The sequence below is a fragment of the Chroicocephalus ridibundus genome, chromosome 5, assembly GCF_963924245.1.
Source record: "Chroicocephalus ridibundus chromosome 5, bChrRid1.1, whole genome shotgun sequence".
NCBI lineage: Eukaryota > Metazoa > Chordata > Aves > Charadriiformes > Laridae > Chroicocephalus > Chroicocephalus ridibundus.
In genome coordinates this window covers 53,512,522-53,526,805 of record NC_086288.1, presented here as the reverse complement: position 1 = coordinate 53,526,805, position 14,284 = coordinate 53,512,522, and positions in this window count along the sequence as shown.

Genomic DNA, 14,284 nt, shown 5'->3' with positions numbered 1-14,284 from the left:
CATAAAATAAGTTTTAAAAGATCAATATCTGTCTTTATTTTCTTTTTCTGTGTTTTGAACATATGTAAAGATAAAACCCTACCCTGATAATTAACATGATCAAAGGTAACACCAAGTTCTTCCACTACATGCTTCACCACCCTAAAGAAAGGTTAAGACTCATTCAAGTGAACAGCATCCCTCATGATGAAAAGTCTAAACTTGCCTATTTAAAGCAGTTACAGAAGTACATTGTTTTCCTTGACTAGCTTTATATTTTGTCATATTATTCACTGGCAAATGTATTTTGTTAAAAGAGCATTTTGAAAGAGGTGGGGGGTGATTTCAGCCAAAATCTTGCTTCCTTTTGCCATGTGCAGTCTATCTCCAGTGTTTCAAGCAGTTTTTGTTGTTGTTTTGGTTGTGTTTCACGGGTAGTAACTAGCTAAGCAGAAACAGACCTGTGATGACAAGGATATGTTACAGTGGGTACTACAGAAGGTGGAAAGAGTCATAAGGAAGGCAAGGGGGAAGTGGGCAGATACAGCCAAACTTCTCTTCTGGAGTATTCCCAGGTCCAGAACAGTGTAATGGGAACCGTCCCAAGATATTTTAGCTCTTTCCTAGGCAGGAAGAAAGTGTTCACGTATAGTCTTATGGTTGCTGCATGCATGAAAGATGTAACTAGCTTCAGCAGCCTCAGCAAGGACCTGTGGACATCAGCAGTAGCACACAGGGGTTCAGAGCGTGTTTTGTTCTGAATGTTTGCTCTCCTCTGCTGTAGCTGCTTACGCCTGTGTAAGCATTTCACTTTTCCTCTATTTGTTCTACCTTGCCCACTTTTTCCTACCCTCTTCCCCTCCATATTATAACCTGAGTATTATATTATAACCTGAGTATTATCATCCCTCATTTCTTTTTTGTGTCTTCTCCCAGCTGTGATCTGGCTTGGATGCAGGGAATCAGATGTATCCGGATGCGCAGATTACTTAGGAGAGGCAAAGATGAAATTGTGTAGTGGAAAATCTAACCTTGTGGAGCTTTAATAGCAGTGATTGCTCCAGCTCTGCCATTTGGAAAGGCTACTGTAAGCAGCTGCAGGCCATGGCCATCCTTCTAGATATCACCATCATCCCAGTGCCAGCTAAGCACGTACCACCTTGCCACTGCATCTTCTTTCAGCGATAAGAAGCCAAGTCTGAAAATTGACCAAGAAACCCTTTTTTAGCATACATCAGCCATAGCTTTCTCTGCCTGTGTGGTTCTCCAGCATGTTCCTCCTGCAGCTCAGTCTGGCTTTTGGCTTCCCTCAGCGCTCCTCAACAGTCTCCCCCTGCCTCGCTCTCCTCCTGATGGCAACGGTTATGCCCTATAGCAGCGATTTTTAAGGATTATCCTTTACCCCTGCTGGCTAGGCCAGACAGGAGGGCAATTGCTAGGAGTAGCTGTCTCCTTCCTAGCTGATGCATTGTACTTGCTTTCTCTTTTATGTGTGCTGGCATGGCTTGCAAAGTGTTATTTTAGTTGCAGTCGTAACTAAAGCTAATAAAATGCTATTATGGTTAATTATATTCACCGGCGAGGCACTTAAACTTTACATGAAATGGCATCCCAGTAGGCTTGAGTTTTCATAACATATGGCAGTTGGAATGGCAAGGTTTTAAAAACATGTAATTTCATTAGAGTAACAAGACAACCACTTGAGCAGTCTTTTTATGACATGTTTAATGATGCTGCCATATGGATGGCTTGTAAACAAAAAAAACCTACGGAAGGCTAGATGAGGTAAGGGACACATACATCTGGCAGAGGATATCCCAGCATGCTTCAGGCACTTGCAGCTTTAATAAGCACTTCAGCACCTTGTGCTTATGAAAAGATGCAGAAAGGTTGTGTTCATTCTTGACCATTTACAAAACTGATTTTTATTTAATTTTTTTTTTTTTAAAAGGTGTGTGAGGCTGTTATAAATTCCCTTCAGAATCTTGGGATGTCCTGCTGTATACCAAGGAGCTTTTCTCACTGGTTTTGGTGACTGGAAGATATTTATTCCATACTGATCTCAGTGCTACTAACTTCTAAGCTACCTCCACAGTTTTGTGGAAGTGACCTTTCCTATCCTTTGGGCACCTTGGAAAAATATTTTGTGACACCGTGTTATTAATGGGATGCCCTAACTTTAACCTACTGCAGTTAGCTTGAGCCTACTTAAGAGTATTTATTTATGAAATCCAAAATAGTGTTACAACAGTTTACAGGGATGCTGGTGACAGAAAATAAAATCATGTTTATCTACAAGATCAAATCCAGGAGAGCTGTCTCCACCTCCACACCTAGCTGCATAGGTGTAGGTGCTCTTGCGACCCATAGCACCAGGGAGTTTGATTGTGCACACTTCAGGCGGTATTTACAGGAAAGACTCTTCAGTTTGGGAAGCGTACAAACTTCTCCTCCTCTTTACCTGAGGTTTGTCAGAGGGTTCATGCATGATCGTATTTTCCCCCTTCTCCGTTCTTCCTCAGACTATTGGACCTCAGTTTGGAGGATGGTTCTGAACTTCTAGGCTAATAACTTTCCTCAATATTTTGGAAATAACTGCTATGTCTTTGACAAACTAGATGTTTGGTAATAATTCTGGCAAATCATTACCCGTGGAAATGTGATATGCTTCTTTGTGCCTGATAAAGCAATTTGCAAATACCAGACAAACTGTCTCTGTTCTCCAGAACATATAGGTCACATTAACATGCAGTTGACAACCATATCTTACAGAAAGCAGCCTGCCACTGACTCCTGAATGAAATTATATACGATGATAAATAACCACTACAAGGTGTTAATTGCCGAAGAGGCATGACTCCACCACACAGTGTCGATTTTTTAGATATACCATAATAAATCTTTTAAATACTGTTCCAATGGAATTTATACCAGTTGTTTTATCTAACCTGTTAAGTGTCTTTGCTGTCAGAGTTTTGAGTGGTTCCAAGCAGGTGTTTCAATACAGATTGCTCAACAGACATACACAGAAAATGACGAGAGGAGTTAATACTCTGTGGGTAGGATTGCATTTGTAGGGAACATGGAAGCACAGGATTGGATCAATAGATATGTGAAGTGGAGGAAAGCTGTAGGTGTTCTCCATGGGCACTGAGGGACAGGGAAGGCAGACACTGAAATAGCCAGATGAAGCAGGTTAGTGGGGTGGAATTTGCAGATGGAAATTTGCAGAAGGACAGGAAAAACAGACTGAGGGGGGAAAGGAAGGAAGAGCCCTTCTCCTGCAAGCACAGCAGAAAAGTTGAGGGTGGGAAGGACTAAGAGCAGCAGAAGAGTTATGGACACTGACAGCTTGGAGACCTCAGAAGCATTGAGATGGTCATCAGAAGAACTTGTGGTGAGTCATCATAAAGTAGGAAATAGGGGCACTTCTGTTCATTGTGGAATAAAGGAAAGCCGTTTTGCTTTTAGTTTCCCTCAGCTACGTTTTGCCCTTTTAATGGGCGACTTCAGGGCTCATTAAAGAGCAAAACCAGTAACACAGACTTGAAGAACACAAAACGTGAGCAGATGTCATGTAATCTCTCGTGTGTGTAATTCTGCCCCAATACCTGCCGTGTCAGTTGTGACCTATAATAATAACACCTCTGAACTTTCACTTCTGTGCTCCTTTTAACCACAGACTGCAGTAGTTTGGGACTGCGTGATGACTTTGTGATGTTGACAACTGGAGACCAGGATTAAACTACTAAATACTTTTTAATAACAACCAAACATCGGATGCAAAGTCTCCAGAGGCAACCTAACTTGCCAACTCTGCTTTTGAAAACACAATTTGCCAAGAAGCAATCCACAATTTACATATCTATTTTCTTTTAAAGCGTTTTTTTAGAAGAAAGAAGTATTAAATCTTGGCAGAGACTTTTGGCTAAGATGCAGCAAATATATTATGAGCACATTTTTACAGTATGTTTCCACGTTATTTTTGCTATACACTCTAGACCTAAGCAGAAGCTTTGCTATATATTTTCCCTTTATGAATGGAAAATAGTCAGCAACTTTAAGGTTTCATTAAAGCCAGAGAAGAAATAAATTTCCAATATAGTTCAGTATGATCTTTAAGGTCCCTTCCAACCCTAACAATTCTATGATTCTATGATTCTATAATCATTCCGATTGAAGAAACCTTTGTGTCTTGATACTGTGAAGGCTGCCACTCACACAAAAAACAAGTTTACCAAATTGAATCACTCACATGCTCCTTCATAATTCTAAAATATTTTCTATTTACTTGTTTTACAAAGACCATTTTAACAGCTCAAAAGCAAATCTTTTCAAGCAAAGGTGGGTACTTCTTAAATTCTTTACTTTCTTTCCATTGTAAAGCCAGTTTGCAATGTAAGACCAACTGTTCTGTTTGCCTCTGAATATTTGATCTGGCAAGTGAGAAATAGCGATTTTTAAAATTAGTTTAGAAATCGGTGGATAGAGGTTTCTAAAGAAGAACACGGAGCAACCGCAGGATACAGGTCATTTTTGGGACCTTTTGAGTGTTCTTGTATCGGAGACCCATTCTAGTTTGCGGGTGCTTTGCTTTTCTGTCCTACTGCATTATGTGCTGCCACATTTCAGGTGCATAGGGATCATCACAAGGATGCTGATAGCAAAATTTCCATTTCACAAATAAATGAAAAAAGGAAGTAAAAAGAGTAAGGTTCCTCTCCTAACCCACATAGAGGGCAAATTATAGAGGCCAGACAAGGACAATAAAAGTGTATGATTGACAGCTGACAGAATGCCAGTGAAAATTTCTCTCCCCCTTAGGATATTGTTTTGATAATCTTTGCCGATTTAATACTTTATGGAACTAGAGATTTTTCTTTTGTCTGTATGGATATTTTTTGAGGCGTGGGGGTTGCACTTGTCAATTGCACATCAAAATAGGGTGGATAGACAGGGAAGTGAAATGTAAACAACAGCTCCAGGTTTGTTTTTCTCCTTGGGCTGTTGGGGGATGTTTTTGTACATGAAGGTTAACAGAGCACAGTAGCGGCCTTCATCAGTTCTTAAGGACATTTGGCCAATGCTCCCATACAACTCAGCTGGCCTCAGCGTTATTACCTGGTTTTGTATCGTATAGTCAAAAAGTCTATTCTGAAGCGTGACTGTAAAGCGGCATAATGGGCTTACCCGTTTACAATATTTAAAGACCATACATTTGCCTAGAAATATGTATATCATTTTCTCTTGGTTAGTGCACCATTTTGCCACAAGGTCTATCAGTCCACTTCGTCGTTTACTGTTTTATACACCTACAAAGCCTTTGTGAGCATGTGTTGATGTCCATTCCAGCTGAGACGTTGTACCCAAACAGTGAGAGTCCTGATAATGCTGGGGTGGCCAGTAGTGCACCTGCACACGCGCACACACATAGACACAGAGAACAGAATACAGCACACGGCATCCCTGCCACAAGTACTCAGGCCATGGGACTTTGCAAGAGTTTGGTGTCCTCAGGCTCGTCCAGCCCCAGCCTATCCCTCACCAAAGGCACTGCCTTCTTGGAGCAGCAGCAGCTGGTCAGACTTAGGGTTCTTGTCCCCACTTGTCATCTGGCCATGCTTTTAGCTCAGCACTGACTTACACCTTGCAAGACGGGTGAGATAGACAAGTTTCCTTTCCCATGGTTACGCTGAGCCTTCAATGTAGCAAAGAACAAAACATAAACAAAACAAGCTTTTCCTGTGGAAGTTTGCAGATATGAGTCCAAATGCACAGAAGAGGCAAATCTGTTGAGTTAGTTGATGTCTTTTGTAGAAACATCATCAGTTTTCCTACTGGAACTGTATTTTCAAATGATTTTTTGCTCTGACTTCAATGTCTCCATATCAAATATTCTTGGCTTGCAAGTAAAATGTAACGCTCATTTTGCAAAGACAACTCTGAATGTTAAGATACCTTCCCCCCCCCCCCAAATATTATTATCAGGACAGGCCAAACAGTTTTACCCATGTAACTCTACTAATTTCAGATAGTACCTTCTGTGGCACGTTGTCCATTGTGTTTGATACAATATCGCTGTTGTTACCGATTGGAACTTACTAAACAGTTTTGTAGATGATGAGTCATAAATGATTTCATTTTCTTTTACTGAATAAGTTTTGGAGTAGGAAAGGGTGGATGCACCTCTTCCTAACTATGCATCTAGCAGGGACTAGCTTGAGCACCCTCAGGCTTGAGCCCACCTCTGATCTATCTACACCAAAACCGAAGCGGGGCTAAAGAGGTGAGGACAGCTTCACTGTGAATTGTTCTTCACTCTGAATTGTACCACTTCACCCTTGTATCAATATCTTGATACCAAAAGGGGACTCTGCTAAAAAAGGCAATTAAAAAAACTACTTTCAAATGTTTATAGATATAGTGAATACTGATGGAAGATTGCCTTTTGAGTTAGTTTCTTAGTGAAAACAATGTGTTATTCAAAGGATGATGAAACTGAAACTACACAGTTTCACTTCAGGTTAATTTATCATGGAGGTTTTTCTGCTTAGTTAGCTGAGATGGGGGCAGGTGCTTGAATACATGAACATTGCAGTTTACTGTAGTCTTGGAGATTAATCCTTTAAAAATACATACAGGCATGCTCCCACTGAATGCAGTGAGACTGCCCTGACGCATCTGTGACCTGGTAGTTACTTTCACATAAAATGTGATTTGGGTAGACTATGACTAATTCACTGGGGTCTGGTGAAGTGTGTATGAAGTTGTCTTCTGTCTAAAGTGCACCATGTACAATTTTGCTATTGATACGTTATTGGACATCTTGTATCCTTGTAAAGAAAATGTTCTCTCCTTTTGTCTCTTAGACCTTTCTGTCTGCCCTGTGCCCATTTCTTTGTGTCTGGGCATGCCCCTGTGTCATTTTTCTTTACTTCCTTTATGCAAAGGCAAATAATAATACTTGTCAATTTATTTGTGGCATTCTCAGCTGCATAGCTAATGCTCTTCTGCTTGATAGGATGTCGTTGATTTCTGTAATTATAGTTCTGCTTATGCCCTTGAGGAAGAACATCTGCTATTTCCCACTCATGAGTTATATTTCATCCTCTCATTTCCTCCATGTTATTCTGCACCACAGTGATGTGGTGGTCTCTGATGTCCTTTGCAGCACTTTTCCTTGAGGTTCTGTACAGCAGGGTCCTCAGCCATCCTCCTCACCTTCCCCATCCTTCACCAGCCTGTTCTGCTGCCATCCTCAATATGGGCAATGCCTTCGCTTCTCTGATTCAACTGGTTGGGAAAGGGCAGAGGCGTGCAGGGAGCTCCTACAACAACCTGCCTCGGCTGGGAACAAACGTGCAACAGAAGCCCAAGGACAATGTGCTGCAATGCTCCTACCAAAACAAGCAGTGTAGGCTGTCGGAGTTATGATACGTGATTGCCCAGCTAGAACAGAAGATAAGAAGAGGGGGAAAAGCCTCACCTTCTCTTTTTGGACACTTACCAGTAAAATTCTGCCAACTTGGCATATTATTCCCACCATATTTGTTGCTTCATTGTTCACTGTTGCATGTAAATCAGATGAATGATCCCCTGTTAATCCTTTGTTCTTAAACATTTATAATTTTCTTTTAAAGTGACTTCTTGATGTGAACATGAAAGAATATAGTGTATTAGGCAAATTTGGAGGCATAATATATGTGTTTTTCAATTCATCACAGTGATTTTTGAAATAATTGTTTGGCGCTATTGTAATAAAACCTGGGATATTATTGCTTTGAGATCAGCTGTCAGGTCTCCCAATAGCTGAAATGGGAACTTCGTATGAATTTATAAGGTGAATAGATTACAGTGTCAAGGGTAATTTTTATTACAAAAAAAATTGTGCAGAACTGGAAGAATAAGGAAGTGTCGTATGTTGAAAATATAAACTGATTGGTGCACTAGCCAATTGACTGCATGTTGCAGGATTAGAGGGATGGTGTGGTGTTCAGTATTTTCCTTTTTTCTACAAGAGAATCGACGTAGTGTTTTAAAAGGATATGAATGAGATCTTTTTTTTTAAAGAAACAAACAAATCAAAAAGCACAAAAAACCCCACCACCTTTTATATTTCATAAGAAGGGAAAAAACCTTAACAGGGTGGAGGCTGGTGGGGAGATGAGGGTGACCTGAGCAAAGCAATAGACACTGAGGTTGTTTTACTTGAAGTGAACTGAATGCATTGAAGTAGGAAAGGATGAGGCTAGATAACAGCTGTGGAAGGTCATGCAGCTGCACCTAATGCTAACCTAGATGTTCGGGAACAGACAGTTAAATATTAAGTGGCACGCTGGATATGAGATTGTTCAAGTCCATGGAAGAACCATGTGAGAAGGTGGATAAAACCAGGAAAAATACTGATGCCTTGAGAGAAATGATGAAAATTACAGATTTAGCAAGATGAATATATGGGAAATAGCTGAGAAGTTCATACAGGAGAATCATAGTAGAACGAGGGGAGACAGGCCTCTGAGAAACATGTACAGTGTTTCGCTGCCATCAAAACTGCTGAGTTGCTTGCACGGGCTGTGGATAACGCAGTGCAGATCCCTGAAGGAAAGAACAAGCAAGAAAAGTATCCATGAATGGCAATACTGAGACAGGCTTTGCTCTTCATCCTTTGAATTACTGAAATGAAAGACGAGTCTATCAAAAGTGAATGTCATTATCGAGACAAAGGAGAAAACAGAGTGACTGTTTTGAGAGCTAAGCAGATCTCCTTTATGTCATTCAAGAAGTGAAAACGTGTAAATATTTCAGTACTGAAATTCGTGTTTCAAGAGGAAAAGAAGTTAAGGGGTAGGAAAAGATGCAAGAGCAAAAGAGTAACTGCTGGGACTGGTGTTAGAGAAATGTCATCAGGCAACCTCAGCACCATAAACAAAAATTAGGGATGGACTTAGGGATGAGAAGTGAAGTGGGAGATGAAAGAAAAAATACGGTTGAGGCAGCAGAGTAGTTTAGCAGAAGAAAACAGGAGAGCAGGAACTGAGGGGCAAAGAGTTGAAAACTCAAAGGGTGATGAAACAGTGCAGAGGGGACAGAGGGGAAAAATAGCAAATTGCATGAGTAAAGGGGAAAAGAGAAACAAAAATAGAACAAGGCAATATCCAATCAGATCTATAAACATGATTAGATGTTATCAGTGGCTTGCTCCAGAGCGGTAACAGTGCTGCCTGGAAGCTTTGCTCTCCTTGAAGTGAGGAATGGTGATGGTGGGGCAGGTTATCTGGGGGCAAAGGAGGGAGGTAACACTGGGCACCGTACCATGTGGCACTAATGCGATCACCAGCATCTGATGGCACCCAATGGGAGGGGAAGGGGGGATACTTACTGGGAAAAAGGTTGTTTTTCTTGCACATGCACGTGCACAGGCATGCACACGCACACAAACACACATGCTCAGTTTCTCAGGGTAGCTCACACTGTGTTCTGAAGGGGGACATGGGAAAAGATGCAAGCTTAAATAGATTTGGGATTATTTTGGAGAGGAAGGAGGGACAAGGGACAGGCGAGCGCTGACATCTGGAGAGTGGTAACAGCTGTGAAGGCCTCAGGGCCGGGGACTTCGGTTTCTGACCTTAGGGAGAAACCGGAGAGTACTGACCACATGGAGTGGCTGCAAGGAAGAGTGAGGGCAGAGGGGAGACAGAAGTGGCAGCCCCTTATTTTTGTACCCTGGAGCCTTGGTAATACATCTCTGTAAAGAGGCCAGTGCATGTCCATATAAGAAGTTATTCCTTTCTGTCTGAAGTCATGTTAAAAATAACTCACTTTGGGCCTTGGGGCATTGCACTATAATGAAGTTAAAAGGATAAATGCTATTAAATGTCTGAATAATGTTGCTAACATAGCTTGTCTTCCTGATCATTTTGTTAAACTGCAGTAACATACAATCATGTCACCATTAATACTTCCTGCATGTGCAGGAAAGAAGAATACAAAGAGTATGAAATATCAATTGATTTTAGGATGGTGTGTTTTGTATTGAAAACAGCTGTCCAACTTATTCTCTCATATGGCTAGTGGCGGGTACTGGAAACATCACACATTTTTATTGTTGAAACAGAGTGCAAACTGTTCAGAGCGATACACCTACATCTGTACCGTATTATACTGTGTGCCTGGCTGCCATCATTTTATGGAGTCAATATCTGTCCAACCATTATTTTTATTTGGTCTCATAACTCCATAGTTGGTCCACCTGTAGAGCCTGCGAGTTATCAAGTTAGCGTGTTTTGCCATTGTCATGTGTCCAGTTTTCAAATTAGAGTGGTTTCCAACTGGACTACAAAGAACCAGAACTGCTATTCTTATAGCTATTTTTATTTTAACTACACCCATTCCTACTGATCATTGCAGTCTGCTGGAAAAAGTCTACTTTCCAACAATGAAATTTTTTTTTTTTTGGATAAGAGAAGGGAACATGTACCGTTTTCTTCATCTCCTTTTTATTATTATTTAATTGTTCCCACACTTGATACCTGTTTATCGCTGTCATTAAAAAGCAGGAATGGTTGTCCAATTCCTGGCTTGTAAAATCTCCCTGGCACGTTCCTAAGGCTCACTTAGACAGTGCATGGTCATTCAGACATCAAAGGCAGCTAGAATCCAAATTCTCCTTTGAAGACTTATAGCTATTCTTAAAACCCACTCGGTACATTCTGGGCAAGGCCCTATTGCCACAGCTTTGCTCACTCTGGCTAACACTGAGTTGAACAATAGTATTTTTTCTTGGTCTTTTCTATCATGTATGTCCCTCTCCACATTTTTTTTAACATGTCTACCCTGTCTTTCCAAATTTCTACCCTCCTCTTCCCTTTCAATTTTTATTTCATGGTAGATATCACCTTCATGTCTCATTTCTGTCTACTGGTCCTTTTCTGATCCACCCCTGAGTTGATATCTCTGGCTTCTGCCTGCCTTCTTTTCCTTCTTCCTCTGTCCAGTGTCCCACTCTCGAGTGTCTCTTCCCCAAAGCTGTCATGGCCTCTCCGAGATTGCTTCCAGTTGCAGCTGTATTCAAGACCTCAGCTGATACCAGGCTATAGCACCTGCAAGATCCCCGGCTCCTCCCATTGCTCCCATTGGGGCAGATGGTGGACAGATGCTTCCAAGGCAGGGATAGTCCATAACCCTCAGGTGTGCTGATGGTGAGACATAACATACTGGTTGTGTGAGAGTGGGCAGTCCAAGGACCTGCAAGGTATCCTGACAGCAGCATAGTCCCAGACCCTGAGAACCCCCAGTTCTCCACGTGACCATCGCATGAGCCGTTAGGAAACATGCCGTTCTTCACTGGTCTACCCTTTCCTGCTACCACGCTTATCGCATCTCTATATTGCAAGCTCTACCAAAGCAGTTGCCAATGTGTGGCTGCTTCAATATCGTGTCAGTTCCTATATGGAAAAATATAAGATGACCTTTAATGCTGCAGCAAGCCCACAGGTTGTGATATGGTCGTATTTTTAACCACCAAAATGGCAGCCTGACTCATTTTAAATTACTTACTCTGTTCTAGTGTCCGTGTTCAGCTGATTTCACAAGTGTTTACAAACCAACTGCAAAAGTTCCAGAATACTTTAGCAATTTTATGAACTAAAAATACAAGTCTGAGCTTTTCAGTGAAGCCTATGGGACTAGGCCTTTAAATAGGACTTTATGAGAATTAAAATGGGCAGGTTCTGTGGACCACCACTGTGTTATTAGGCTTATTAAGTTGTCTCTAATGTACCCTGCGGTCTTTGCAGTCTAGGAAAGAAACATCTGGTCCATGAAGGTTTCCATTTGTATCTATTTTGTTAACTACATTAAGCAACTAAATAGAAAAAAAATACATAATGCAATGAAAACAAAACTACTTAAGCTAAAACAATTTGAGGTCAAATTAGTCACACAACTGTATAAAATATCACAATTATTACAACCAGCAACCACTCTAAGTTTTTACCAAGAATTAGGAATGACGATAAGCCTTATTCATCTCCTCCTGCCCTGTAACAGACCATTATCCATGCAGTAAAGATACCTATGTGTTAGGATCTAAACAGACAGGGGGTTTTGTTGCCCATGAGCTCATTCTGATTCAAAGATGCTTAATTACATTACTAAAGGACTAGATCCCATTTAGTGTAGTCTGCTTCTCACTTGTTTTTTTTAAGATTTGGGCTTTTCCCTTTGCTGACATAACTGGACAGCTTCAGGTATGGAGCTCGCTGGTTACCCAGACAGGCTGAAGAAGCATTGAGGAGCATTCGCGTTTGCTCATCAAACACATGGAAGATGTCCCATCTCCACTGACAGACATGCTCCAGGCAAATGCCTGAAAGAGTAGAGCATCGGGTCACGATGATATAAATGTTTAAGTGGGTACTCTCTTATCAGCTAAGGCAGATTGATCAGTTGTAGGTGACTTTTTTTAAATGGTACTGGGAGCTGTGGCTTAACCGTGAAACCATTGGATGGAATTCAATATGGCTGTCTAAAGCAAGTGAAAAAAATCCCTGAATTCCCTGTTCCACCTAACTGGCTAATGGAAATTTACAGTGAACGGGTAAATATAGGTGAGTTGAATGCACTCCAGAGGGCCCAGAATGCTGAAACACCCAGCATCTTCTATTTTAATTGGGAGAGGGATTCCTTTCACTTAATTTTTGCTAATAAGTATTTATTCTGAGTAGTCCAAATTTTCTCATCATCCGTTAAAAACAAGCATTTTCAGAGGGTAATTCAGTCACTGTCTTAGCCACCTGGTTTCAGCTAAGTGAAATAGCCCTCTAGAAGCTCCCACCTCTCTTTGCTGAGTACAGTGCAAGCCTGGACAACTAGCTTGATTAGACACCTAATTTAGAGAATATCATGATGTCTAGGGTGTGTTTTAAGTTATCATTCTAAGGTGTGCTATATACAGAAGCTTTTTCATAAAGACTTTCAGGAAAAGCTCAGAAAAGGCAGGAGTCAGAGGGACGTGGATGGATGGGAGGCTGCCTTGCCCTGGAGGCAGTAGCTGCACGAGGGGCTGGATCCCGTTGTGGTCATGGGGACCCCAGAAGAAGTGGACGCATTTGTTGGTTGGTAAATAAAAAAAGATTTTTAGATGTACAGAGTTGCTCAAAGTTAAATAACTGTATCAAAAGGGGATATTTCCTATTACGTAGAGTGAAATTTTAGAAGATACACTTGATAACAACTGGGTTTTTTAGCCTCAATATCTCAATATGGCCCTCAAACCTGACTTACAGAAACATCTCTCTATGCATTTGCTGCCTGTATTTCTCTGACATGTTCATCATAAGAAAGGCCTGTGATTTTGAAGTTATAAAGAGCACTGAAGTTCACAGGCCTGAAATTTTGATCTAAGGAACCAGAGAGGACCAGAATTGCGGGACAGCCCTGGACAAAGACAAGATTTGCTGGGCTAAAGTTAGAGGCAGTGTGCATTTCCCTCTGTAAAAGAAGTTACAGCTAGAAGTCAAAACCATCAAGTTTACACAAGGTTTACAGGAAACTGAAGTAGTCACCAGAACACCTGGAATCGATATATTTCCTTGGAAGTTTTTTCAAGCCTTCAGTCTGGTGTACAACTATGTTAAAAAGTCCGGTGAATTTGGCTGTCAGTCTACGCAAAATATTTGAGAGAAGGAAAGTAATAAATAATTGAAGGGTCCTTAAGCCCTAAAATGTTGCTAGAATTAGTGGGAAACTAAATTCTCAGTAGCCATGAAGGTTATTGGGGTAGTCATTTTACATCACTATGGTGAAAACTGAAGGTACCTCTGTATGTATTGCAGGTTTCTTTAAAAATGGAATGTTAATATGCACAAATAGACATGGAAACTTTGGCCTTAGTCCATGGGTTTAAAGGCTTTGATTCATTTTTAGGATAGCTTTAGCTAGAACTGACTGTAACCTATATATTTCCATTGTCAAATGAGATAAATACCCATGAGATTTTCTTTTCAGTTACAAACACATAATTTACAAATTGAACACCTACCCACTAAGACTGATAATGTCATGGAGAGGAGGGGAAATGGTTAACTGCATACCGTCAATTTCTTAAATAAAGTAAATATAAAAATGGCCTGGTCATTCTTGTATTTTATTACTGATAAAAACATATGGTAGTGATAAAAACTCAGTACTTTTGAACTAAACTTCACTTTGTTTCTCAAGTATAAAGTTTGTCAACCTCTGTTGAAGTCATCTCAGATGGCAGCCTCACGGGGTCATTTCCCTCCTGCCCATCGCACTATGAGGC